This window comes from Cavia porcellus, unplaced genomic scaffold (assembly GCF_034190915.1).
Source record: "Cavia porcellus strain 051 isolate PalLab524CR breed Dunkin Hartley unplaced genomic scaffold, mCavPor4.1 scaffold_27, whole genome shotgun sequence".
Classification (NCBI taxonomy): Eukaryota; Metazoa; Chordata; class Mammalia; order Rodentia; family Caviidae; genus Cavia; species Cavia porcellus.
In genome coordinates this window covers 19,396,483-19,422,985 of record NW_026947510.1, presented here as the reverse complement: position 1 = coordinate 19,422,985, position 26,503 = coordinate 19,396,483, and the positions used below count along the sequence as shown (strand labels likewise).

The 26,503-nt window shown below is 45.3% G+C and overlaps 1 protein-coding gene across 9 annotated transcripts in view; it reads left to right on the top strand.

The window, feature by feature from the left end:
* Positions 1-26,503, top strand: part of Pparg (peroxisome proliferator activated receptor gamma) — a 144,352-nt gene that overhangs the window by 13,810 nt on the left and 104,039 nt on the right. For 5 of the 9 annotated variants that reach the window (XR_010043763.1, XR_010043764.1, XR_010043762.1 and 2 more), the window contains exon 2: positions 8,742-8,802. The exons of 2 other annotated variants lie outside the window; for them this stretch is intronic. The gene's annotated coding sequence lies outside the window, so the exon portion shown is untranslated. The remainder of the gene's footprint in view (positions 1-8,741; positions 8,803-26,503) is intronic. 2 more of the 9 variants (XM_063237985.1, XM_013144496.3) reach the window with 1 other exon arrangement.

The following is a 26,503-nucleotide window of genomic DNA, read 5'->3' as shown; positions in this document are numbered from 1 at the left end:
ATTTTAAAAGGCTGGGACTGTAACCGAGTGGTGTAGCACTTGGCTGGCACGTTTGGAATTGTGGGTTCAAGCAAAAAAGCAGGCCAGTCTTGTGAGGTCGTTTTGCAACAATGAACCAGTTTCTGGGGTGAGTAGAGCCCTGAGAAATAAAAAGTATGGTTGGACATGTAGATTTTTGGTCCGGTGATAAAGGTCTGGAATGCAGGGGAGGGAGTATGGGTTTATCTTGCATGGAGTGGGGCGATTGCAGGTCTTCAGAAGAGCAGTGAGATGATTGAAATGGAAGATTAAGTTGGCAGCTGTGCAGAGGCACTGGGGAAGTTGCTACAAAATCTGACCCCATGCAGACGAATAGGAGGGGAGGCCTTGAGGTGCACGGGGGAGGTGCAGGTATGCTGAGCGCCGCACTGCCCCACAAACTGCTGGCTGCACACCTGGCACGAGGTCCTGATGGATTTGTGGCTAAGCACTCACACGCATCACACGTACATGATTTTGCACTTCATGCAAAGAAAGAAAGAAAAACGAAGAACAAGGCCATGGAATGGAGACCCAGCATTGCTGAGATACTAGCTTTCTCAAAATTGATCTATACATGTAGTCAAATCCCAAAGTTAGTTCCACTAGACACTTTTAAATCAAAATAAACTAATTCTAAAATTAAAATTATCCTTGTGGGCCTGGTAGCACATGCCTCTAAGCCAAGCAATCGGGAGGCTGAGGCAGGAAGATCATCCCTAGTTCAAGGCCAGCATGGGCTACATAGTAAATTTAAGGCCAATCTGGACAAATAGCAAGATCCTATCTCAAATAACAAACTAAAATTAAAAATATCTATTTCCGTAGTGGGTTGGTAAGACAATTTCCTTTACCCCAGAGTTAGAGGAGGCTGAGCTAGACAGTGAACTGAATGCACTTGTAGTAGGCACCAGGGGCAGGAGGCAGTGGTCATGTTCAGGGTGCCACTATGCTGGGTTTGTGTGTCCAGGTGCCATCCGTGACAAAGTCTTGCTTTGGTAGGAGAAAAGAACTGTGTGATGTGTGAGGTCCCATTGTGCCCTAAGGTGCTAGGCCTCCCTAGCTGTGTTAGTAACTGGGTAGGATGCCCTTCTTCCTGATTGGCTGTATCAGAACAAGAGTAGATACTGTTGACCTATGGAAATTTGTATGCAACTTAGATTGTAAAACACATCTTACAGTCAGTCCTGCAATTCTGGTTTTTTTTTTTGGTGCTGGGGCTTGAACCCAGGTCCTCCTGCATGCTAAGCATGTGCCGTATCCCAGAGCTACACCCCAGTCCTGTAGTTCCCCAATTCTTTTTAAAGAAATTACTATTTTCCAATGGCTTTTCAGCCATTCATTTCTTTCCAGTTTTAATATTTATAGTAAGTTCCTCTTTCGTGTGGTGTTTTTCACAAGTCATGCAAATCTCTACAGAACCAAATTAGGTAAATCACAGTCAGGCTGCTGATGGTTCCATCTTTCTTTCGATGCTGTGGTGGGTGTCAGGATTGGCCAAGAGTTGACAAAACTGCCCCAAGGGGATGGATGTCTTGGGGTTGCCATTCTGATGTGGGTGAAAGGTGAAACAGCCTTTATTATCCAGTCTTTTTGACTTCTTGATCACAAACCTTGGTTATATCAACCTTTAGCAGTTGAAGTTTTTACAGCTTTAACTACATTTTGTAGAAGTAATGTCTACACTGTCCTGTGTATGGGGGAGGTGTTCTAGAATGTTCTCAATTCAAATAAGGGGCAGGTTTTTTCTTTTAGAAAGCCTGTTTGAGGTGTCAGGAGGAGAAAAATATTAGTTGCAAAAGAAAAAACTTGTTATAGCTGCTTTTCCTTGTGTGTTATTCAAATGGCTCATACTTTTCATAAAAATATGGATAATATTTGACTCAGTACTTGGTATGCAGTAGCTGTTGGTTAGGTTCTGATATTTGCAGAGAGTCCTTCAGTGGGGTGAGGCAGCTGGGGAAGACATCCAGGACAGCTGTGGGCCAGAAGTGGGGGGGGGGTCAGAGAGAGCACAGGTAAGGTCCTCGGGCTGCAGCCTTGGGTCATTATTAACATAACCTCTCGGCCCAGTGACTTGGGTGGCATCTGCGTGTTGCATGGTGTGGAGAGGCACAGGAAGGACGGAGTCTGGTGCCCCGGCCTGGCCAAGTGACCCACAACCAGGGCTCTGCAGCTGTCACCCATCTCCCTCCCTGCCGTCTTCCCTGTATTCTCTCAGTTCTCCCAAGCTCTTGTTCTTACTTTCCACCTCTACTCGGTCATTTTTCATTCCTGGTGCTCCTTATTCTCTCTTTGTCTCCCCCACCTCCGGTGTCTCTCTTCAGTGAAGTCTAATATGACTGATGAGATGATAACATTGTTTTGATTCTGAATTAACCTGAATGAAAAGTTTGTGCTGTTCTTTCTGGAACAAAACAAAATTGGCCCAAGTAGGATTCTTCTCAGGGATTCAGGGATGGTTCAACATGTGCAATAAATGTAATATACCACATTAACCGAGCCAAGGATAAAAACCATAGGATTGTCTCAATAGATACAGGAAAAGTTTTTGACATAGTCTAATACCCATTCATGATAAAAAAAAAACTCTGCAGAAAATTGGCATAGATGGTCTTTATCTCAATCTGATAAAAACCATCTATGATAAGCCAAGAGCCAACCTCATATACTAAATGGACAAAAACTGAAATCTTTCACTCTAAAACCAGAAACAAGACAAGGATGTCCACTGTCACCACTCTTATTCACTATAGTTCTGGAAACATTAGCCAGAACAGGTAGACAAGAGAAAGAAATAAAGTTGGAAAAGAAGAAGTTAAATTATCATTATTCACTGATGACATGATTCTCTACATAGAAGACCTCAAAAACAACACTAAAAGACTTTCAGATTTAATAACCAAATTCAGTAGTGTTGTTGGATACAAAGTCAGCACTCAAAAGTCCATCACATTCCTATACACAAATAACAAACTCATGGAGAGAGATATTAAGGAAACCACATCTCTCACAGTAGCATCAAAAAATATTTTGGGACCAATCTAATGAAGGAAGTGAAAGATCTTTACATTGGGAACTACAGTACTCTGAGAAAGGAGATCAAAGAAGATACCAGAAAATTGAAAGATGTCCCTTGTTCTTGTGTAGGAAGAAAAAATATAGTGAAAATGCCCATACTTTCAAAAGTTTTATACAGATTTAATGCAATCCTAATCAAAATGCCACTAGCATAACTTGCAGAATTACAGAAAACAATCCCAAAATTCATTTGGAAGCAGAAGGCAATTCTGGGCAACAAAGGCAGATCAGGGGCCCTACAATCCCTCACTTGAAATTTTACCACAGAGCTACTGAGATAAAATCAGCATGATACTGGGGGGGGGAGGGGGGGATACACCAAAAAAAAAAAAAAAAGAGAAACAAAACAAAAACAAATGTGAGGATCAATGGAACAGATTAGAAGATACAGACACAACTACAAACACACCCAGCCACCTTATCTTGAACAAAGGGGCCAAACACCTTCACTGGAATCAAGATAGCTTCTTTAATAGATGGTGCTGGAAAAACTGGCTTTCCACATGCCAGACTAAAACTAGACCCATATCTCTTACCACCTGAAGATGAAATGGATCAAAGATCTAAGTATTAAAACAGAAACACTAAATCTGCTGGAAGAGAGAATAGGTAGAACGCTTGAAGACACTGGTGTAGAAAAACTCTTTATGAACAAAACCCTAATTGCACAGGAGCTATCGCAAAGAATCAACAACTGGGATCTCATCTTAAAAAGCTTTTTCAAGCAAGAGAAACCACTAACAGAGTGAAGTGACAGCACCCAGAGTGGGGTTTTTGCCAGCTGTTCCTAAGAGGACTGATACCTAGAATATATAAAGAACTCAGAAAGATCACTTCTCAGATGAAGAAACAGAAACAGCAAATAAATATATCAAAAAATGTTCAATTTCATTGGTCATTTGAGAGACACAAATCAAAGCCACAATGACATTCCATCTTACTCCAGAAAGAATAGTTATCACCAAGAAATCAACCCAAAACAAATTCTGTTGGACTGTGGGGAAAAAGGAAACTACTCTACTATTGATAGGAGTGTAGACTGGTTCGACCACTGTGGAAACCAGTGTGGAGAGTCCTCTAAAAATAGGACTAGAGATTCCAACTATTCTCCTTCTTGGCATCTTCTTGAGAGAAGTAAAAGCATCAGATCATAGTGACATATGCACACCCATGCTCATAGCAGTGCAGTTCATAATAGCTAAATCTCAGAAACAGCCCAACTGCCTGTCAGCCAGTGATTGGATAAAGAAGATGTGGTATTTTTTTATACAGTGTAGTGGAGTCCCTGCCATAAAGAAGGATAAGCTTGAGACATTTCTAGTTAATTGAATATACAGAGATCATATTTTTAAGTGAAATAAATTGAGCACACATATTTAAATATTGCATTGTTTCTCTCCTGTAAGAAGCCAAAAGGGTAAATCAGGAGTGAAATGTATAATAGATACTGTGAAACAGGAAGAAAATGTTCCAATGGGAAGGGGAGGGGAAAAGGACAAGAAAAAAAGAGGATGGAAACAAAGGATTTTTAAATAAGGAGGAGGAAGGGAGTTGAATGCAGGGAAGACAAAGGGGAGGGAAAGAAGGAGCAAGTTATTATCATGTACAGATACAAATTCCCTGTGTGATAAATGTTATCATCATGTATATCTGAAATGTACCAATATAATTAATTTTAAAGTTTAAAAAAATTATCTGTAAAAAACAAAATTGGGTGCCACTTGTAAATGGGCTCTCAGTGACTTTTGTTTTGTTTTTTGAGACATGGATCACCACGTAGTTCAGGCTGATCTTGAACTCACTGTGTAGCCTGGGCTGGCCTGGAGTGGAAGACAGTCCTCCTGCCTCAGCCTCTTGGTGCTGGGTTTATAGGTCTGGACCACCATATCTGGCTGTCACTGATTTTTCAAAACAAGTTTTGGATTACTAGTCCTCACATTGGCAGCGTTGCCAGTGCCTTGGTGGACAGGTCCTTGTCACACCTGGTGGCTTCATGTTGTCCTTAACAGCGTCTGTTTCTGCTGCCCTTTTGTCACGTGGAGCATGTGGCAGGTGACCTTTGGCATCCAGCTCTTTGCTGCATTTTCACATGTGCAGCGGTGTGGGACTGAAAGACTTGTGGGGAATCTGTGCCCTTGCTCAGTAAGGCCAGGGAGCTTTTTAAAGCCTGCGTTTCGTCTGCACCCCTTGGACACAGGGGCTGACTGCTCAGTCTGAGAGAAGAGGCGGCCCTTGGGAGAAGCCTTGGTGATCCACCTTCCCTGACGGCCAGAGAGCCTGCGGGTGGACAGCACTGCATCCAGCCCCTCCCCTTACCAAGGGCCCCTTCAGCTTCTGGATGTGCACGCTGGAGCTTTCTGGAGGGGCAGAAGGTGCCGGAAGGCCTGATGGATGCCCTGGGCAGGGAGGAGAGGGAAGAATTGTTCACAGGGAAAGGACAAGGTTGTGGTAGGAGATGCAGGAGAGCAGGTCCTTAGGAGAATAAAATATGTCAAATGCTGAGAGGAAGGGGAAGTGGCTCTGAGCTGAGTCTCCTTGTGTATGTGAGGACCCTGGCAAAGCACAGATTCCTCTGAAAGTCTGGAGAGGGGAACAGTCCACCAAGGAGGTGACTTGAGCTGCTTTTGTTCTTTAGAGGGAGGAACATCCTATGCCTGGGATGTCTGAGACACTCATTAGAATATTGGAAATACAGACTTAGAGAAGAGTTGCAGTTAGATCCTCATACTCTGGAGGCTGAGGCAGGAGGATTGCAAGTTCAAGTCCCACCTAGGCAACTTAATGACATCCTGTCTCAAAATGAAAATAAAAGGGCTAGAAATATGATTCGCTGCTAACCTGAGTTTGATCCCTGGTGCCACACATGCTCATACACATACATGCATCCGTGCACACAAAGTTGTGGTTAAAGATAAAGATTTAGGAGCTAAGCAAGTAGGTGTGTTTGTGGGTACAAGTGCCAAGGGCATGCAGAAAGAGAAAGCTAATGAAGAGTTTTCAGGATGTGGACAAGACAAAATCTCAGGGCTGGGTGTGCAGCACCGTGGCTGAGTGCTTGCCTAGCACATGTCAGCTCTGGGTTCTACCTGCAGCATTAAAAAAAGAACAGACGAAAACACCAGCAACAACAACAACAATAAAACCCTGAACATCTCAGAAACAAGAGATAGCAGAAAAGGTAGTCAGAAGGTAGGATGAGAATTAGGAGAACGCAGTCTCAGTAACAAGGGAGGAGACAGTCCAAGTGGAGCCAATAAAATGCTGAGCCGTGCAGAGGTAGAGGCAGACCTCAGGTTGGGGCCTGAAATCAGTGGTAAAGGAGGTATTTACCTGGCAGAAACTGGCAGCCCCACACCTCAGAGGCTGATTCCCTCATCTGTAGGGCTGGTGAAGCACTTGCCAGCCAGTACACCTCATGTGAAGATCGGCAGGCCCAGCAGATTAGCAAGGGGCCCTTGGTGCCTGCACCTCAGGTGCAGGCAGCGGGCTGAGGGGACAAGGGAGGACCCTGGAGAGCAATGCGCTAGGTTAAGCAGCTAGGTGGCTGGTGGCAGATGCAGTGCCAGTGTCCTTGACTCATCCCTGCACACACATGTTGTTTGAGATAATTGTGTTTTCTTTTAAAACTTGTTTTAATGTACTTCTAAAATTAAATCCTTTGCTTGCTAAGTGCAGCCTGCTTATGATAATTTACTCTTTTAGTATACAGGGATGCTGAAATTATTTAATGAGCGTTTTACTTAAAATTTTATATCAATATTGATAAATGGAACTGATATTTTATCTGTATTTTTTGGTCAGACTTTCATGTCAGTATTAGGTTACTTTTAAAAATTTAATTTAGTCATTGTTTGTTGGATTGATTGATTGGCTTTTTGAGACAAGGTCTCTCTATATGTTCCAGGTGACCTTGAACTTACTATGTAGCTCAGGCTGGTATGGAACTCACAGAGATCCCTCCTGCCTCAGCCTCTTGAGTGCTGGGATTACAGGTGTGTGTGCCCAACTATAGTGTAATTCTGAATGGAACCGAAAGAGTCTCTCTTGGGAAAAGGCTGTGAGATTCTGCTGCCTTTAACAGTAGTATGAGCTGCCAGGCCTGGTGACACACACCTATAATCCCAGCACTCAGGATGCTGAGGCACTCAGGATTGCTGTGAGTTCAAGGGCAACCTGGCTACATGGTGAAACCCTGCCTCAAAAAACAAACAAAGACTAATGTGAGCTGCTTGCTTTTCTGTCTGATCCAAATCTTGGGGCTACCAGCTAGGAAGAGAAGCAGTTTCTATAAAATCTTTGCTTTCTTCCTGCCTGCTTCTTAATGAATTCGTGAGTATTCCAAATTGGGCCTATATCAAGAACCCCTAGTAGGCTTACTTTTTCAGAGATTTTGTTCAAAAATGTCTTTGTTAGTATTCTCGTTTGCACATATTCGAACGCTTTTAGCAGTTGCTTTAGGTATTACAAAAAAAATTTCGAAGTGAGCCTCTTCCCGGATAAAGCCGGCTCTGTGTTGTGCAGGTCACAAACACTGGCTTCTGACTGGCAGCTTGGTGGCACTGGTGTAGATAGCTGTGCCACCAGTCAGCAGGCGCCGACAGAATCCAGGGCACACAATGGAAGCTTTTCCTACAGGGCAGTGGCCCATCCTGACAGAAGACTTGCGGCTTTGTTATGAATACCAAGTTTACATTAAGCTATTTTCAATTTCCAAACAGAAGCAGCACTCAGTCATGCTAGAGAAAGCAAACAGGAGAACCAAGCTGGCGGTAGTTTATGTGCTGTCATATCGGAGGGAACAAAATGGGAAGCCCATTATCCTGGGGATCGATTGTGTTTCCCCATCCATCAGGCAGCGGGAGAGAACCGCTCTGTACATTCTAAACAGGGAGGACAGAAGTCACAGAGGAGACGAGAGTGTGGCGGGGCCAGAAATGCAGGTGTCCGGCCCTCCTGATACGGCTGCTGGCTCGGAGACTGTTTTGTCTCCACGGATGAGTGCGGCCCAAGGACCAATGTAGGGGTTGCTGATTTCAGCCACTGCTCCCTGAGTTTTCCCTGCCTCTGGGTTGTGGCCCACGACTGGCCTTCTCCTGGGGACTGCAGATCACTTGCATCTAGGAACTCAGTAAATCCCCACTTTGGGGCCGGGGTTATAGCTCCTGGGCACCAGGCATGAGGTCATGAGTTGAATTTCTGGTACCCTAAAAACAAAAAAAATCCTCACTTTTCAGGGCACAGCTGTTACCCAACATCCATCCTTCAAATGGACTGAGCCTTTCAAAATCCAGTTTCTCCAAGTCTGCACTATCACGCGGGTATCATTACTCAGACCTGTGAGGCGCACTAGGGTCGGGCCTGGGCTCATACAGCACACAGGAAAAGAGGGAGAAGTGAGTGGAACACAGGTCTCCCCAGGAAAGGACTCTGGGGAGATTCTCAGCCCCCGAGGGTGTATGACCAGTCTTTTGGTGGTTTGCTGTTACTTCTTGCTGTTCTAGAGAATCCAAAGCATTATGTATTCACGATGAGTGCTACCGAGAAAATCATATATTTGCATATGTACTTTTGGCAGCCTAGGTTGTCTGAGGATTTTGAATATGTGTGTGGATTGAAAATTGTGTTTCTTTTTGTTCCTTTAGATCTGAAAGGCTTCAACTCTGTACCCTAGATCACAAGAAGAGAGTCACCCTTTAACAGTAGGTAAAATCAAAATTTATTACATGTTTGTATTTAAAAATAGCCTTTTAAAAGAAGGTGACGATTCTTTGCACTATATAATTGTAAACCAAGTTAGCTTTTATATGTTCTGCTGTGTAATTTACCAGTCAGTTGAAGCTCATAGTAACAGATTTGTCTAAGACAAAGGAAAGATAGGAAAATGACCCAGAAGTTAATACTGCAGATCGTAAACAAGAAACCTCTTTTACAGTCCTCTTCTTTTTCTACCCAAGTAATAATTGCAAGTACATTTATTATGATGTTTATAATTGAGGTAAATGCCAGTATGCGTTGCCTGGTCACCAATCTCTGACACACTAGAGGAAGTGGCTTTTTGGGATGAAATAGGATCTGCAGAGGAGAGGCCGTTGCCGGCACATGGTGCCCCACATTGACACGCCTTCCTCTCTGTCTGGATTGGAGTGTGACTTCAGTGGCTGAGCATTCGTACCTTCATGGCTGCATCCTAGGGTTCAGACAAGGCCTGTAGTCCCCAAGTGCATCTGGGGAAGACAGGAGATGTGCATACTTTATGAGCGTAGGTAGTTTTAGGACTCTTGATTGCAGTCAGTATGGGAAGTCACAGAATGGCTCATTTTCCTGAACTCTGTAGTGAAACAAGCTGCACACTGAAAATAAGAACTGTCAGATAGATGGACACGAAAGCTAATCCAGAGTGATGTGTGCTCAGGTGGGGTGGGCATACACAAGTGTTTCTTCACTTGGTGCCGGAAAGGGCCCAGCTGTAGAGCCCTCCCTGCAGCAAACCAGACGTGGTTTCCAAATATTATGTCATTTTCTAAGAACTTGGGATGCTTTGGAGAAGTGGTCAGTGCTACAGCCAGGACCAGGACAGTTCAGCCTGCAAGTGCCAGGGAGGGAGGGGTGAGGCTGAAAGAGCTCGCAGGGGCCAGAGCTGGCGGGTTTCAGAGTGAGTGACTATAGGGTTGGAATCACCAAATATGCACAGTGTTCAGTCTGATGCATGGAAAGGACTGAATAAATATGTAAGGAAATGGAGATAGAGAACGCTGTCTTACAGAAGCATCAGCAAATCCCAAAATTAATGTGTGTGAGGTGAAAGGTTAAGGAGAACAGGATACAGTATTTGCATAATCTCAAAGTATTTACCCCAAATGTGTATTGATTACAAAAGGAAAAATAACTCTGCAGTGGAAAATACTGGCAGATGCCACGACAACCAAGTGGCCAGATCAGCCAGTAGTGACAAGAGGAACTGAGCCCCTGTCCCCATGTACAGTGTCCTGACACCTGGTGCCTTCAGCCCCCTTCCCTATGCGGTAGTTGGCGAGCTGAGACAAACCCCAATGGGGAAACAGCTCATAGCTCACCTGTGCCCGGGAATGCAGAGGCCAGGAAGGGGTCAGGAGCTGTGACAGATGGACAGGTGTGGCAGCTGAATGCCACGTGGGACCCTAGAACTGAAAAGGGACATTTAGGGGACAACTGGCGAGGGCCTGGGGATGGAACTAAACCCTTGAATGTGCTAGGCAGCCACTCAGCCCTGAGCCACACCCCAGCCATCAAATAAGAAGTTGCCAAAAAGCCACAGTGGAGTCGCCGCCTGATCCTTCTTGCTAAGTTTTCAGTTTTCGGTAACTTGTGGAGCAGCTCTGTTGCTTGTGTGAAATCCTAGATGCAGGAGGCAGGGGCATCCTTTTCATCTGGGCTGTTTGTGAGCTGTGTTTGGAAATTCTCTTTTCAGCTGGGTTGTTCGAGGGCTAGATATTAAACTTAGGGCAGGCCAAGTTCTCACTCCCCTCGGAGACCTGTGAGCGGGTCACTCCGTGGGGCTGGGGCACAGCTCACAGGACAGCACTAGCCCAGCTCCACCGTCCCTGCAAAGAAGAAACCAAACCGAAACACAGCTTGTCAAACTGCACTTCCTAGGAACCCCGCTGAGCCGCAGTTTCAGGTGGGGGCAGCCAGGTGCCAGGGCAGTGTTCCAGCCGGAACTGTGATGTGTCTGGTCTCCTGGATCATCCCTTGGGTCACAGTCTGCATCAGCAAGACAAGACTTAACCCAGACCTTAGTCTCCTATTTGAACGGTGAGATGGCCTTGTTTTTAGGTAAAATGTGTAGGAATCTTGTGAGCACAGGCAATGCTGAGCAAACAGATGCCGAAAGGAAATCAGCGACAACAGGAAGACTGCCTACAGAATTTACTTAGCCTTAGAAAAGCCTGACTCCGTTTAAAACAGAAATACTTTGGCATCTAAAAATGAGTGGGCTAAACTCATTGTTTTGATATGAAAACCGAAATATGAAGTGCTTTGAATCTGATCCTGATTTTGGGGGGGAGGGGCTGGCACTGCTTTGTGCCTGCAGCCGTTTCAGCAAACTATGTGTCCCAGTTTTAGGGTGAAACACGTAAAAACAGAAGATCAACCTAAAGGAGCTGGAGAGAGAGAGAGAAGAAGAAGGAGAAGTGAGGAAGGGAGGGAGGAAGAGGGAGAGGGAAGAGAGGGGAATGGAGGCAGTTTCAGTTTTGCATTCGGCAGATCAGTCCTACAGCGTTGCCACTGACCTTTACCCTTTAAAATTTATGCAAAATAAATAATTTTTGTTGTGTCCATTTGACCACAATTTTGAAAAAGTAAGAAAGAAATAACAGAAGTCTTCGGTGCTTCCATTCTGCCAGGGCGTCCACCTTGAGGACAGCTTCTGCTTGGGGACATTTATCCTTAAGAAAGTTTTTTAATGTAGTGAGGATTCTCTGGACACGATTTATCTACTGACAGTCTGACTCACTCCTGTGCCTTAAGCCACACAGCTGAAAAAGAGAAGGCCTGGTGCACAGGAAACAGCAGGGCGGGTGGTCGGGACAGCAGACTTGTGGGGTTAATTCATACCCAAGACAGATGAATCTATAGAAAGAAGAAAGCCCCGTAAGAAATATGTTAAGTGATGGTGAAGGAGAAAAGGGTTTCAGATGAAAGATACCTGAATTCCTTTGGTCTCAGGTCTTTTACGACTGAGGAATTCAATTATAGGTGTGCTGCGCGGGGCAGGTCACAATTCCATAGATCACTACCAGGACACACAGTCCTTATCGTCTCTGTCGTCTCTGTCGTCTCTGTCCATGCTCACCGGCAGCCAATGACAGGGCCTGCCCTCCGGACACGTGGCCTGGCCACCCTTCGGCCTGAGTCACAGGGTTCTGAGGCCCAGCACAGATCAGATCGTCGGGTGGGCAGGTGGTACATAGTTCCCTTGGGACTACGATTGGGAACTCCGTCAGCTTCCTTCCGAATTTTAGCTATGGAGTTTGTTTCATTTTACATTGTTTTTTTTGTTTTGTTTTGTTTTGTTTCTTTTTGGTGGTTCTGGGGATTGAAACTGGGGCCTTGTACGTGCAAAGTACATGTCTTGCCATTGAGCTACAATTTAGCTCATGCTAATTTCTTTTAAATTTATTACTGAATAGCTATGAAAAAGATGGCTCATTTATATAAAAACTATTCTTACTTCCTTAATTTCTTCCAGTTCTTGTTAATATGTCTGTCTATCTGTCTATCTTTCTGTTGGTAATGGGCATTGAACCCAGTGCCTTCATGCTGACCTGCATTCCCAGGCTTTTTTTATTCTTTATTCTTGAGACAGGGTTTCACTAAGTCACTCGATTTCCCCGGCAGGGATGGAATTTTCGATCCTCTCGCCTCAGCTTCCCACAGTACTGGGATCACAGGTGTGTGCTGCTGTGCTCAGTTCTGTGCACATTTATTTACTGGCAGAGTCCAGGTAGCACTTTGACTCTTTTCTTTCCCTGCTGGATCAATGCGCCCTTCGCTCTGTTTCTGCCTGGCTCTCAGATGTGTCCGGAGGATCTGTCTTAGTGACATTACTTGGTTTACTAAACCAGGTTTCAGGTGTTTACAGTTATTCTACAGTTGCCGTCCTGCTGACCCTGATCTTCTTGCAGACCATACATCTCTTCAGGTGCTTATTTCATTTCATTTGAAGTTATTTTCTTCAGATAGATTGCCAGGAGGAGAGTGCGGCAGGGAAAGTGCCCTGGCAGCTGCCCTACTCCTACATTTCTGGTTTTCGTGACCAGCACGCTGGCCCTGGACACATTAGTAGCAAAGCCTTGCAGGATAAGGGCTAGCGGCTTCTGTCTGTCCTTCTGTCTGTCCGTCTCAGTGCACTATCATTTTCTGCAGCTGTGCTGCAGTGGAGGCCAGAGGGTGTGCCAGTCATTTAAGGAGCGGATACATACCAGGGCTTTGGTTGTTGAAAGGAAAGTTGCTATTATTTACCTCTGCCAGGTGGAGTTAAGTAAAACGTAAAGACTGTGCTACAGGTCCCTCAAGGTTTTTTAAGGCCTTGTGTGACTAATTCATAGGAAGCAACCGCTGCTTTTTGAAAATGCAGGTTTAACAAAGTAGAGCTTCCATGTGGATGAATACAAATCAACTTTTTAAAAAATGTTTAAAGTCAACGATGTTAGAGGCCTGGGGTGTTGCTCAGCAGCAGAGACCCTGCTTGCCCAGCAAGCATCACAGAGGGAAAAGTATATTTGACGTTTTGGTTTGAATATTTGAGGGAATTATTTTATTTTATTTATTTATTTTTTGGTACCAGGGATCACACTCATGATCTTGTGCTTATCAAGCAAGTGCTTGAGATACTGAGCTAAATCCCCGGCTCTCGAGGGAATAATGTTACAATAAAGATAGCATAGGAAAATTAATGTCTTTTAAAATAAAGAGCGGGGCATCATGGCTCCCGTTTATCATCTCAACACTCAGGTGGCTGAGGCAGGAGGAGCAGAGTGAGTTCAAAGCCAGCCTGAACTGCAAAGACCCTGTCTCAAAACAACAATGAATGAATGAATTGGTTATTTAAAAATAAGCAAAATGTATTAAAATGAATAAACAAGTGTTATGGTGAAATTATTATTATTTTTTAACTTTCTGCTTGAGGTTAAAGGTCATCTCTATCTTACTTTCCTCAGTTTTGTTTCTTTTCATTTTTTTCCAAAGCCAGTTATGAGCTGTATGGTCCAGCTAGGGCGTGCTTGGTCCTTTGGTTACTTCTAATAATTTATATGTTAAAAACAACATGTATAAGTACACTGAAGTATTATATAGTAGGAGCTTAAAAATGGAGGCTACTATTATTCCATGGGGCAAAAGAGGGTAATTGTGATCTCTTTTATTCTGTTAGTTTTTTTTCCTTCAAACTCATGAACTCTTGTTTTCCAGATCCTGTGATCTGAAATAATTTAAATTATATGATGTTTTTAACCTTTTTTATTCCCAGTAGGCAGAATGTAGGAAATTCAGTGACGTAAACATCTTTAATAATCTTTAAAAGTCATGAGACTTGGTAGCCGGGACAAGAAACAATCAGGAATAAATTTCAGGGAAATACCATTGTGGCACGGCTCTGATTTCCTTTTGTTAGGCAGCCCCAGCGCTTTCCTTTCCAACTCATGGAATACGCAGCATGGGTGCCTTTTAGATTTCAGTTGCATCTGTATCACAGAAATCTATATTTTGCCAGTTCACTCACTGTAATTTGTGATTGCTGTTTTTCTTATCTGCCAAGGAAGTACAGCAGCTCCCACTGGGGAAATACCATGTTAAGTTGATCCTAAAATAAGAAATCTAAGGGAAAGGTCACATCCTAATAACTTGTGCAAATCTAAATTCCCAAGAAGCTTTGAAATCATTTTGTAGGGCTAGCAACGCGCTACTAAACTTCCAGAGAGTGTCGTGAAACTGTAGCATTTTTGTATATAGAAGCGACTACTGAAGTATAAATGCAGTTGGCAAGACCATCCATTTGTTTTTGTTTTTTTAGACAGAGTCTCACTATGTAGTTCAGGCAGACCTTGAACTCACAGTCTAGCCTCAAACTCAGAGTGATCCTCCTGCCTCAGCCTCCTGACAGCTAGGATTATAGGTGTGCACCACTATGTCCTAGAAGGAGGCCAGTCTTAAAAGGATGCAGACTGTGAGACTCTGACTGTTATAAAAATCCAGAAAGATCTAGCATGCCTAAAAAATCACAAATTTTATTTTGTTACTTTCTTTGAAAATATAAGGTTTATCACTCAGGAAGTGTTATAACTACATACGATGAAAAAGATCTTTCCTTCTGCTCCAGCAGGATATAATATTCCACCTTTTAGTAACATAGACCCTGGTTAGGTTTTGGAAGAGCCCCAAGCATGTCCTTCCAGAGACCTTGGCTGTATGGGGAGCCAGCCAGTGGTGCGGCGGCACTGTCTCTTGATCACCTCCCAAAGCTCTAGACCGAGTTTCCATGTCTCTGGGGGAAGGAGACGTTTTACTGTGAGTCAAGTAGGACCAGAGAAAATCGTATGCTATCTCTGTCTTTAAGGCATTACTTTAATCATCATCTTTTACTCTCGTCTTTTCAACTGGAATGAACTAGAGAGAGGTCTGAGAACACATTCTGTCCCCTCAAATCCAGTCACTCACTCTAGCTCCCACCACATCACATCACAAGCGACACCTTGGAAAGGTGGCATTTCCCAGTCCCTGCTCCATTCTGCCCAGCACAGAGACACCACGTTTTGCAGGAAGACTGGCTCCTAGCACCTGCTGACTTTCCTTGTGGATCTTTTGCTTCATTTTGTTTTGGTTTGGTTTTTTGAGACAAGGTCTAGTTACCATGTAGTTGAGGTTGACCTTGAACTCACTGTGTAGCTCAGGTTGGCCTTGAACTCCAGGTGATCCTCCTGCCTCAGCCTTTGCAGTACTAGAATTACAAGAGTATGCCACCCCGCCTGGCTGAGGATAACTCTTTGAAATGCAGCTTACAAATTTCCTTTATATTGCTTTAGGAACATGTACTGTTATTCCTTGGGTCTATATAATTATCAGAGGGGAACAGTGAGCAGAGTGTGGCTTTTGACTTTTGATGTGTTGGTACTTATTTTCTTCACAGTGGTAACCTGTTCTTAGTAATTTAAGATGTATAGGAACATATCTGGGTGCCCTAACGAGTCTGTAGCAAGAGCCATCTGTTGAAATCATTTAGCCATATCTGCTTTCTGCCACATGTCACCAGACAGGTGGCTTCCTGGGGCGATCACCTTCTAAGAGGTGAGGCTCCATGTCTGATGGAGCAGATTTAAGTCACTTATCGGATCCCAGGCCTGAGATAAATGAACTTTCACTGAGAGACACATGAATATTAGAACACAACCAGTTTCCAAGCAACTGCTTGATGTATGAAGTAGTCATTTTATCCACTAGACTTTGGAGTAAGAGAAATAGCCACAGTTACTGGGCATGGTGGTATACTCCTGCAATCCCGGCACTTGAGAGGCTGAGACAGTATGATCTCCATGAGTTCAAGCCTAACCTTGGCTACCTAGTGAGTCTCAGGATTCTTTATTTTTTCATGGAGCGATGACAGCTGGTTGATGCTCGTCCCCAGCTCACCGCTCCGTGTCATCAACCCTCATGGCTATGATCTTCAAGGTCCTCTCATGGTCATGGGTCATCATGGGATCCAACCGTTTTGCCTTTGCATTGTGGTCTCAAAACAGAGCCCTTCTTCAAGATGTCCTTGGCACTTCACAGCTTTCCCTGCCAATATTATGCAGGGAAACTATGTTATTAAAATTCTCTTATTGAGATGGATTTTTTATTTCCAACCTGAGCCAAAGAATCAAATCCTTTTAAGGGTGTCTGAGACACATACAGCTTGAAGGTCCCTGATCTGAAAATCTGAATGCAAAAACACTGTCGTAACACTATAAATGCAAAACTAAGGCAGATGCTAAGATGTAGGACTTTGCGGAGGTGTTGTAGAAACACCAGGCTCCAGGCTGTGCGTGGAATGTGTTGAAAGCTGATGCCGTAGGAAACAGTGCCTTCCAAGGAGGAGCTTCAGCCAGGGAGGGAACCCGCAGTGGTGCAGAGGGCGCAGAGGGGTCTGCCTGGTGTTGCTGGCCTGGTGCGGCAACAACAGTCTTCTTAGTCACCCAGTGGGAGGGAATTGTCACTGTTGTCCTGGTGTCCAAGTGGGCACTCAGTGAGACCTAGCATTGTCTAATAACTTCCATAAAGGCGGTTCTGCGAGCCCAAGGTAGGAACCCGGATCTAAGCTGAGATCTGTCAGAGTCTGGAGCCCAGGGGATGTTTTTCCAGGGATCTTGAAGGGATAGTGAAGAGTGACCAAAGGACAGAGGCTATGAATTAGCCTTCTCAAGGGTACATCTCACATACGGATACCGCTGGGAAAGGCCCTGCAGGTGACAGGTGGGAAAGTCATGGGGCGTGGCTTCAAACAGCCACAAAGTTAGCAGCGAATCATCAGTGGCTGTGCATCAGGTAGGAAAGAAGGCAGCGCACAGGAGGAGGAAGTCAGACGACGGAGAGACAGCCCCGTGAGAGCAGGCCCTGCCACCGCCACCAGGCTTGGAGGAGGGACAGTGGGTACTGTGACCACGTGCCGTGGGATAGGAGAGGACGGGCGGATGTGTCAGGTAAGCGCAGTGCCGGTCCGCAGGCTGTGCGTGCACGGACTCTCCTGATGGCTCCCCTGATGGCAGATTGGAAATCCTCAGAGAGCGAGACTCGAGTGTGTTCTGAATGTGTTCAGGCTTTTTTCCTTGTTATTATTGCCGAAATGCTAAGTTCAGCACCATAAGTGGCGTCTATGCTGTAGCCGGTGTTGTGAGTCACTCACAGGTGACTTAAAAGGAGGGCGTGCGTAGGTTATTTGCAAATGCTACACCTCCTTGTGTGAGGGTGTGGGGCATCTGTGGAATTGGTGTCCTAGGCCCACCCCGGTGGACACAGAGGACAACTGTGTACCGCCAAAGTTATATGTCACTTGGGAGAAATCCCCGATGAATAAGAACACTGCCGCAGTTGTGTGACCCTAACCAAGTCCCTGGCCTTCTTCCAGTCTCTGCTTTCTGGGATGCTAGATAAATTGGTTAAGACAAATAGATTTTGTTCTTACTATTTGAGATGAAGTCTCACTATGTAATCCAGGCTGCAGTTCTCCAGCCTCAGCCTCCTCGGTGTCGGATGACAGGCCTGTGCCACCACCCTCAACTTTAACTTTCTTTCTTAGCTTTCATAAGACCATCAGTTAACTTTCTACTCGTCATCGAGTGAGACGGCCTTCGTCCATGTATGGATATGGCAACTATAGAGCTTTATATACCAAAGGAAAACGCAGTCGTTACCAAAGAACTAACACTTTCAGAAACACAAAGGAAATCTTTAGGCTTTAAGCCTGCAGGTCACAATTTCTGGAAATTCCTTGGCATGAATGTACAACCTGCCCACTGTTTTGAAGCAAGACCTCACTCTCCCATGTCCCAGGACAGGGCAGTGTCTCAGTGTCACAGCGCTGGCTCAGTATTTAGTGAAGAAGGGTCATCTTACAAAGTAAAATGCGCCCGGAGGAGCTCCAGATGGCCCCTGCCAGTATTTCTGTTCTCCCCGGTCTCTTCTCAATCCCCTCGTCCCCTTGAGACAGTTCAGAGGTTTGCGCTTGCTTGTCATACTGCATGTCAGTTAATTGGTTTTTCATTAGATTGGTTTTTGGTGAAAAAGGAACCAAACTTAGGAATTGACTGACATTTAATGGAAATTTTAGGATTTTCAAAAATGCCCTTGGTAGTAAATTAAAAATCAATTTGCCTTCCAGTTTTTCATTTTGGTTCATTTAAAATCTGCCAAGAATGTTTTCTTTTTGAAAAGAAATTATATTTTTATATCGTGGTAGAAAAATGATCTGGAAAAACAAAAATCTCTTCTTGAACAAGTGTAGTGATGCTGGTATAAGAAAAAAAAAAAAAAAATCCAAAACCACAAGAAGTCATCCCAGATTTAGTAACGCTTCCCATTTGAGCACATGATCTGGCCTGTCCTCCGGCTGGTTCGAAGTTGCAAAACTCACCAAAATACCTTTGACTTCCTTATGGCTGTTGCTACTCCACCCCCAGCCCAAAAGTGCTGGATGGAGTTGTAAAAACCCTGAAGTGTGACAATATAGCATATTGCACTTTTAGTTACCAGAATCCTGCGAAAATGAGCTGGGAACCAGTTTCCTCTGGTTTTAAATGTATAGCTGTCCAGTGAAGTCCTTTTCCAGACCCAGAAAGCAGTGCCAGGTTGTGACCTGCGTGCTTCTGGGAGGAAAAGTCACGGCTGTAGGGAAAGACGTGGGTCACTGCTGGGAGGCTCTCAGCAGGAGCAGTGGTCCGGGATGCTGTCCACACACTTGTCTCCTGGAGTCTCCTCGGTGGGCGCTGCCCGGGAGCCTCCACTTCCTCCTGCCTTTTGGGATGAGGAATTGGGACCCGAACTGTGTATTTCACACTTAGCACAGGTTTCCAGCGGTCAGGGGTTTGGACTTGCTCTGTCCTCCATCTCATCACCTCAAACTTCAGCAGGTTACACATGATGTCCCTTTCCCTCTGGGGAAGACTGAGAGTGTTCGTGTATGTGAGATACAAAAAATGCAAATTCTCAGAAAGAGCTTCTTGGTCCTGGATAGAATCTAAAATTCTGGTCAGGACAATTGAGTATTCAAAACTTGAATGCTTAGTGGAAGCTGTGTAGATGTCCTGTCTTGAATTTTGAGTAAATAGTAGCACAGCATAGTGAGTCAGTAGCTGTCCTATGAAAGAATTGAAGGAGTACAGCTGATTTTTCTCTCACCTTTAAGGTTTTATTCACTTTTAACTTTTTTCCTCAAATATTAACTATCACTGTATTATTTTATAAAAGAGCAGACAAGAAGCCGGATGTGGTAGTACACACTGCTAATCCCTGCTACTAGGGAGACTGAGGCAGGAGGATTGCAAGTTCGATCTCAGTCTGCGTAACTTAGTGAAACCACCTCAAAATACAAAATAAAGAAGGACTGGGGGTACTGGGCTGTAACTAGTAGTGAAGTGCTTTCCTAGTGCGTGTGAGGGCCTCAACCCTCAGTACCACAAATAAATAAGCAACCAGTTTACTGTGATACAGGTAGATGCTACCTTGGAAGAGACTATTTTGTGGCTTAAGTACAGAATCAAGCGGTGAGGGGAGAGCAGACGGATGTTTCAACCTGCTGCTGCCTGGCGTTGTTCTTTCCACCTCTGCTGGCGGCACCACCCACCTCTTCTGCAGCCTCTGCCAGGACAGCTTGACCCCGGGGTGGGGGTGTGGGGGGTGTCGGCGGTGGCAGGAGGCAGGGTCTGGCAGCGAGGCCACGTGTATGTGTGACTTCTAGGTCGCTGAAGAAGTCTACACAACAGAATATCCAGTCTGGGAGGCCACCAGCACTTTCTTCCACTCTGGAGTTCAGTCAAGCAGCCTGAAAAGAAGCACACATGTATACACATGCACACACATATGCACACGCACACTCACCCTAAAGGTGTCCTCTGTTCGCTTAGCCAGCAAGTGCTTTACAGAGTGTGAGCACAGTTTCTGGGCTGGGCTTGAGCTTGCAATCCTTCTGCCTCAGCCTCCCACAGTGCCAGGATTACACGTATGATTCTTTATTACCTAAATGGCATATGTGAAGCTCTTTATTTGCTTGCAAAATATCTATACTGTATGGAAAAACTAAAATAAGTACTGTGAAGATCTGCTGTTGGAACCCACTGTGCAGAACAATTGTTGATGACGTTTTTTTCTCTGTCATCCGAAAATCATTTCCCTTCATTACAAAAATCATTTCACTCCTTCTCATCACCTCCATGTGTGTGTGTGAAAAGGACAATAGGAAGTCAGGATATTTAGATTTGTAGTTTAACTGTTCTTCAGTTATCCTTCAGCCTTGTGACGTCTATCACTGTAGATGATTAATAGTTCACTTCGGCTGGAGAATGAAAGTTTGAATTGCTTGATAGGGATAGGCTTGCAGTGGAACCTGCCACAGTTTCACAGCTCAGAGGCCGGCTACTCGCTGGCTTAGGCTGTCATGGCTGGTAATTCCTGTTTGTCCTTGGAGCAGGGTGGAAGCCAGGCATCGCACCTGCAGGCCGGCACTCACCAGCAAGCCGTGCTCCAGGTCTCTGTTACCACTGATTCTTGAGAGTTCTGTCAGTAGCGCCTTCCCCTGTGAACATGACCTTGAGTATTTTATATCTCTGGCAGATCCTTAAAGGATTGGCAGCTTAGGTGTTCACCAGTGAGTGAGCTGCTCATCTTCCCACTTTCCAATGATAGGGAAATAGATTTCACAGAAGATTTACCATTTGAGCCATTTTCAGCACAGGGTGTGAGTAGGCTCCCAGTGTGGTACAGCCAGCCCCACCTGTCCTTAGCTGAGGTGACTGCTCTTCTCCTCTGTCTCTTTGAATTTGCTGAGTTCTGAGACAGCTGTGTCACCTCTTTCAAAGAACGGGTGGACCTCTGGGATTTGAGCATCTAAGCACTGCTCATAGTGGGTACTGGGAGGCCATCTCTGGTCCTGTGTCCTTGGCCACAATGAGCTCCCAGGCAAGAGCTTTGGAAGGAGAGGGGTTGACGCTGCTCGAAGTTTGGGAGGCTTGGCACAAGGCTGCTGGCCTTGGCAGGGCTCCAGCACAGCTTGGTGTCAGGTGGCAGGAACTGACAAAGACAGCAAGGGACTGCTCCACTCTTGTGGGAGGTGGCTGGGGACCTGATCAGGGTCCCCAACAGGACAGGGTTACCATGAGGGCTGACTCTGCTGACCTTTCGACTGCCACTGGACCTCCCCTCTCAAAGGCCCCAGCTTGTTAAGTTTACCACATTAGAGATGAGGGCTCTACACGGGGACCTCTGGGGATAAAGCCCAACACAGGAAGATTCTGGGGCTCGTTTTTGAAGGTGCTGCCTATCTGTTTCCCTGTCCTGATTCTGGTTCCAACCCCAAGCATGGTGGGTTCCAGTGTCTGTGTCCACTGTGACACTTTACTTATTTATGATACCATTTTAGTGGCTATACCATGGGACTGCATTCTCTGATGGCTGATGGTGCCAAGCCTCCATCCCTGAGCTTGCTGGCCCTCAGTGGGTCTTCTTTAGAGAAAGATCCGTCAGGCCCTCTGTCCACTGTCATTTGGGGGCATTTGCCCTTTACTTTTTGTTTTGTTTTGACACATGGTCTTGCTATGTAGTTCAGATTGACCTTGTACCCACTATGTAGCTCAGGCTGGCCTCAAACTCCTGTAGATTCTCCTATTTCAGCCTTCCAAGTGCTGGGATTACAGGCCTGTACCACCATACCTGGATAACTTTGCTTTGTGTTGCTCATCTCCTCTTTTGAATTCTTTACACACTCTTTGCAAAATCAGAAACGGTTTCATCTGAGCCCAGGCAAATGCTTTGTCATCAGCCTGCTGTTGCCTGATATGCTGACTTAGGGCTGAATGCCTTTCCTACTCTTGTCAGCACTCAGCACCGGAGCCAGACACAGTGATGCACACCTGTCATCTCAGCACTGGGGAGGCTGAGGCAGGAGGATCACTTGAGTTCAGAACCAGCCTGGGATTCAGAATGAGTTCAGGCCAGCCTTAACTACATAGCGAGACCGTTTCAAAAACAAATAAACAAGCAAACAAACAAAGAAAAATCTCAATACCTGGGACTTCACCTCCCTTCAAAAGAGAACAGTTTTCCAAAGGTGTTCGCATAGTGCAGTTCCTTGTATTCTCTCCCGTATGACACATCAGCGAGCCCACATGTGCAGCAGGAGCCGCCAGGACACCCTGGGGAAGCGGCTGCCTGCTCTCGGAAGGGTGGCATTTTAGAGTGGAAGAGACCATCCCTCCCTCCACTGGCCGCAGGCTCCCAGAGCCCAGCACTCGAGCATTAGGGCTAGAGCTCTGGAGTTAGCGAGTGCCGTGCTCGTCTGTCAGTCGTGAGCTAAGCAGTTATTATAAAGCCTGAATTCACAACGCAAGAATACCCTTATGGGATAAAACTTTGGTTACTTACATCAGTTTTCTGAACCTAAATTCATAAACCTCTAGATCAGCAGCAGGTTGGTGGCAAGTGTGTGGTATTTTTTCCAATTTAAAAGTGATCCTAGAGTTAAATTTAAGAAAACTTGATCAATCCTAACGTTTTGCACGTTCTCTCTCTCTCTCTCTCTCTCTCTCTCTCTCTCTCTCTCTCTCTTTCTGTGTGTGTGTGTGTGTGTGTGTGTGTGTGTGTGTGTGTGTGTGTATGTGTTTTGGGACAGTTTCACTATGTAGCTCCTGACATGGAAAATGTTATACACTGAGACAGAGTTTAGTAGTAATGAGAGTCAGGAGAAATGTTTTTCCAACTCTTTAGCCAGGGTTCAGTCCTATGAACCCAGTTTCGAGGGTTGGGGATGTGCCGTATGTACACTGTGTGTGGTGCAGTTTTATGTGACGGGGTGACGAAGCACAGGACGTGGAACCTAGGGCCTGAGCCACACCTCCACCCCTGATCCTGCTGGGATTAAGCATCTAGTTAACTCAGTCAAGCACAGACCCCTTTCCATTTGTGGTTGCATAAACTCTTTCTTCAATGTAAGGCTTTTTGGTTTCTTTTTGTCTTGGTAAATATTATAGGGTGAAATAAAATTATATTGGATTCAGATAGCCCTGAGTCGATGGTTTAGGAACTGTTTTTTTTGTTGTTGTTGTTTTATTTTGTTTTGTTCTTGGTGTTTTGAAGTCTCACTGTGTAGTGTAGGCTGGCCTTGAATTCATTTGTAGCCCAGACTGGCCTCCAATTTGTGGTGGTCCTCCTGCCTCAGCCTTGCAAATTCTGGGATTACAGGCATGTAATCCCCCATGTTCAGTGATTCAGGAAATTTGAATGTCAGTTTAATTTTGTATAGCAAATAACATTATACGGTACATATAGAAAACACTGAACTTTATGTCAGGAAACTCTCTGGAAGCTGCTTTTTGAAAAAATCACTTTTTAATTGCCTTTCCTCCCTCAGCTATGGTTGCCTAGAACTTGCCTTAGGAATTGGGTCTGTGCATGCATGGCCTGGCCTCCTGGCTCCTGGAGGCCACCAGAGCTAGAATATTGAGAGGCCTCCTTCGACACTCTCACAGGCCCAAGCCAGGGCTTGATGACCTCAGCCTCTCTGCAAGGCACAGAAGTGGCCTTGTGGTTCCTGAAACCACGTGGGTCACCACAATCATCGTGACCCACAGGACAGAGGTGTGGGAGTGGGAGCAGACTGTGCCACTCAGACTTCATGACCCATGATTGAAAGCAAATAACTGCAACCAAACTCAGCCGGACGACTTTGTCCATGCTTTCCCACAGCCTCAGGACTGCCAGTATCTGAAGTTTTCAATCGTTCATCAGCCATAGGCCCTTGTTTAATATGTAAGTTTCTGTTTAATACCACTTGATCCAGCTAGGTGTGTGATTGCATCCCTCATTAAAGTTGTAGTCCTTGATCACTGTCTCTGTATATGAGGCAGATTGTTCAATAGCTACCTGGAAGGTTATACCTAAATTAGTTTGGGTAAAGCCATGAGCCAGCTTACGCGGACCTCCCCAGTGGTATAGGGCCAAATGGATCTTTTGAGAAAATAAAATTCCTGCCAGGCCTGGTGGGACATGCCTCTAATACTAGCAAGCCAGAGGCTGAGGCAGGAGGATCTCCATGAGTTCAAGCCTGGGCAACATAAGCGAGTTCAGTGGCAGATTGCTCTACACAGTGAGATCCTGTTTCTAAACAAAACAAAGAAAATAAACTTCCCTTTAAAATGAAGTCCTAGCTACTTAGGAGTCCACTGTAGTCCCAGCTACTTAGGAAACTGAGACAGGAGGATCTCTCGAGCACATGAGTTCTGACAAAAAACCAGCCTGGGAGCTGGGTGAGCTCCTGTCTGCAAAACACCCCAAAGTATAGTTGGGACATGGGTATTGGAAGAGCCTTCCAGGTGTGTGATGCCCATGGTACTGCTAGCCCTGGCCTAGTCGTTTGATATAAGGGCCAATATTCTTTGTGTTTTCATCTGTGTCCCTAGCCAGGAGCCAGGAGCCTGTGGGAAGCCCTCGCTGTGCCCTCTAACCTCCTGCTCCAGCTAAGTGCTCCCAATCACTTTCCGGCACAATGACCGCCTCTCAGGACTCCAGGCTTCTGTTCACCACATGGTCCTCACTAAAATCCCATGTTTTAGCCAGGTGTGGTGATGCACACTTGTAATCTCTGCACTTGTGGAGACTGAAGCAGGAGGATTCATGTGAGTTCTAGGCCAGCCTGGGTTACGTAGTGACTTAAGACCAGCCTGGACTACACAGCTAAAGCTTGTCTTAAAAAACCAGAATAATCAATAAATGAGTGAGTAAATGAAATCATCAGATCCCACGTCTCTCATGGAATCTTTTCCATGAACCGTCCCATTTTGCCTCCCATCTTCTGGCTCCCTGTGAAACCTTTGATTTTCCCACTTATTTGGCACAATTAACCAGGTGCTGCCTTGTGACATGGGTTCTCAGCTCTGGCGAGAATGTTTATTCAAATCAAGAACCATTGCTCAACTTTTCACCTCTTTGTAGTTTGTTTCATGAGCAAGATTACAAATTCCTTGAGGGCAGACTTACACTTCTTTATATTTCCCACAGTATCCTGCAAATGGCAGGGTTGTTTTTTTAAAGGGCTTTTAACATATTGCCCAGGCTGCCCTTGAACTCCTGAGCTCAACCATTTGTCCTGCCTCAGCCTCCTGAGGAGTGGCTATGGGTATACACACGGCACTGGGTTTTTTTGGAACTAGGTTCACTCGACAGATGTTTGTTGGTTTGGGTCACAGTTTTTAAGTGCCAGCACTTCCTGGCCCACTTCCTGGGCCAGGTTGCTAGCTCTGGCAATTTCCATTTTCAGTACGAAGGAAATAATTCCTACATCTCAAGAATGAGGTAAATGGCACCTGCATCTTGGTCTCCTCAATGGCCCTGGAATGACTGGTGGAGAACTATCACAGGTTGGCCCAGCCTCCTAGGCTGTCAGTGCCGGGGACCCATGCTGAACAAAAGTGGGAGGGGAGAAGCTGTTGTTAATCTTCTTGCAAGTCAGCTCAGCCCATGGACTTGATGTTTCATGGCCATAGGACGATTAGGGTTAGGAGTCGGATGTTGGGGTGCTCTATTGCCAGCACTGGAGCTCGAGTTCTCCCCAGAGCCTTAGGACGGATACTGTTGAAGTACCCATCGCCAGAGTTCTTTCCAGGAGACTTGATGGTGACCCTAAAACACAGCCATTTTCCTAGGAAGCCTCAGGATTTAGACTCTTGAAGTGTTAAGAGTAGACTGGCTTGAATTAGTCAGCTTTGGCTTTTTTGGTGTTTGAGACAACTGTGATCCACAAACAGCTGTATTTCACTCCCTTCATTGAGCCAAATTGGTATTTTTACTAGAATAACTGCTGTGTGAGTGCTGGGGTTCTGTGCGGTTAATGGTGCTGCCCTCTTGCAAGCCTTGGAATACAGAATTTGACTATTGTTGTTATTTGTGTGGAAAGAGATGAAAATGAGATTGGTAATCCAGATGGGCATGACTTGCCTCACATCTGGTCGCTTGAAAAGGGGCCAGAAGCAATAGCCTGCAATGCAAGACAGCCCCGGGCAAGACTTTGCAATTCCCACCCTCCTTTGCAAAACAGTTGTCTGTGTGAACCTTCAGTGTTTAAAGAAAGAGAGAGAGAAGGAATGAAAAAAAAGTCAGTGTGCTAACTGTAGGTTTTAATCAAAGTGGC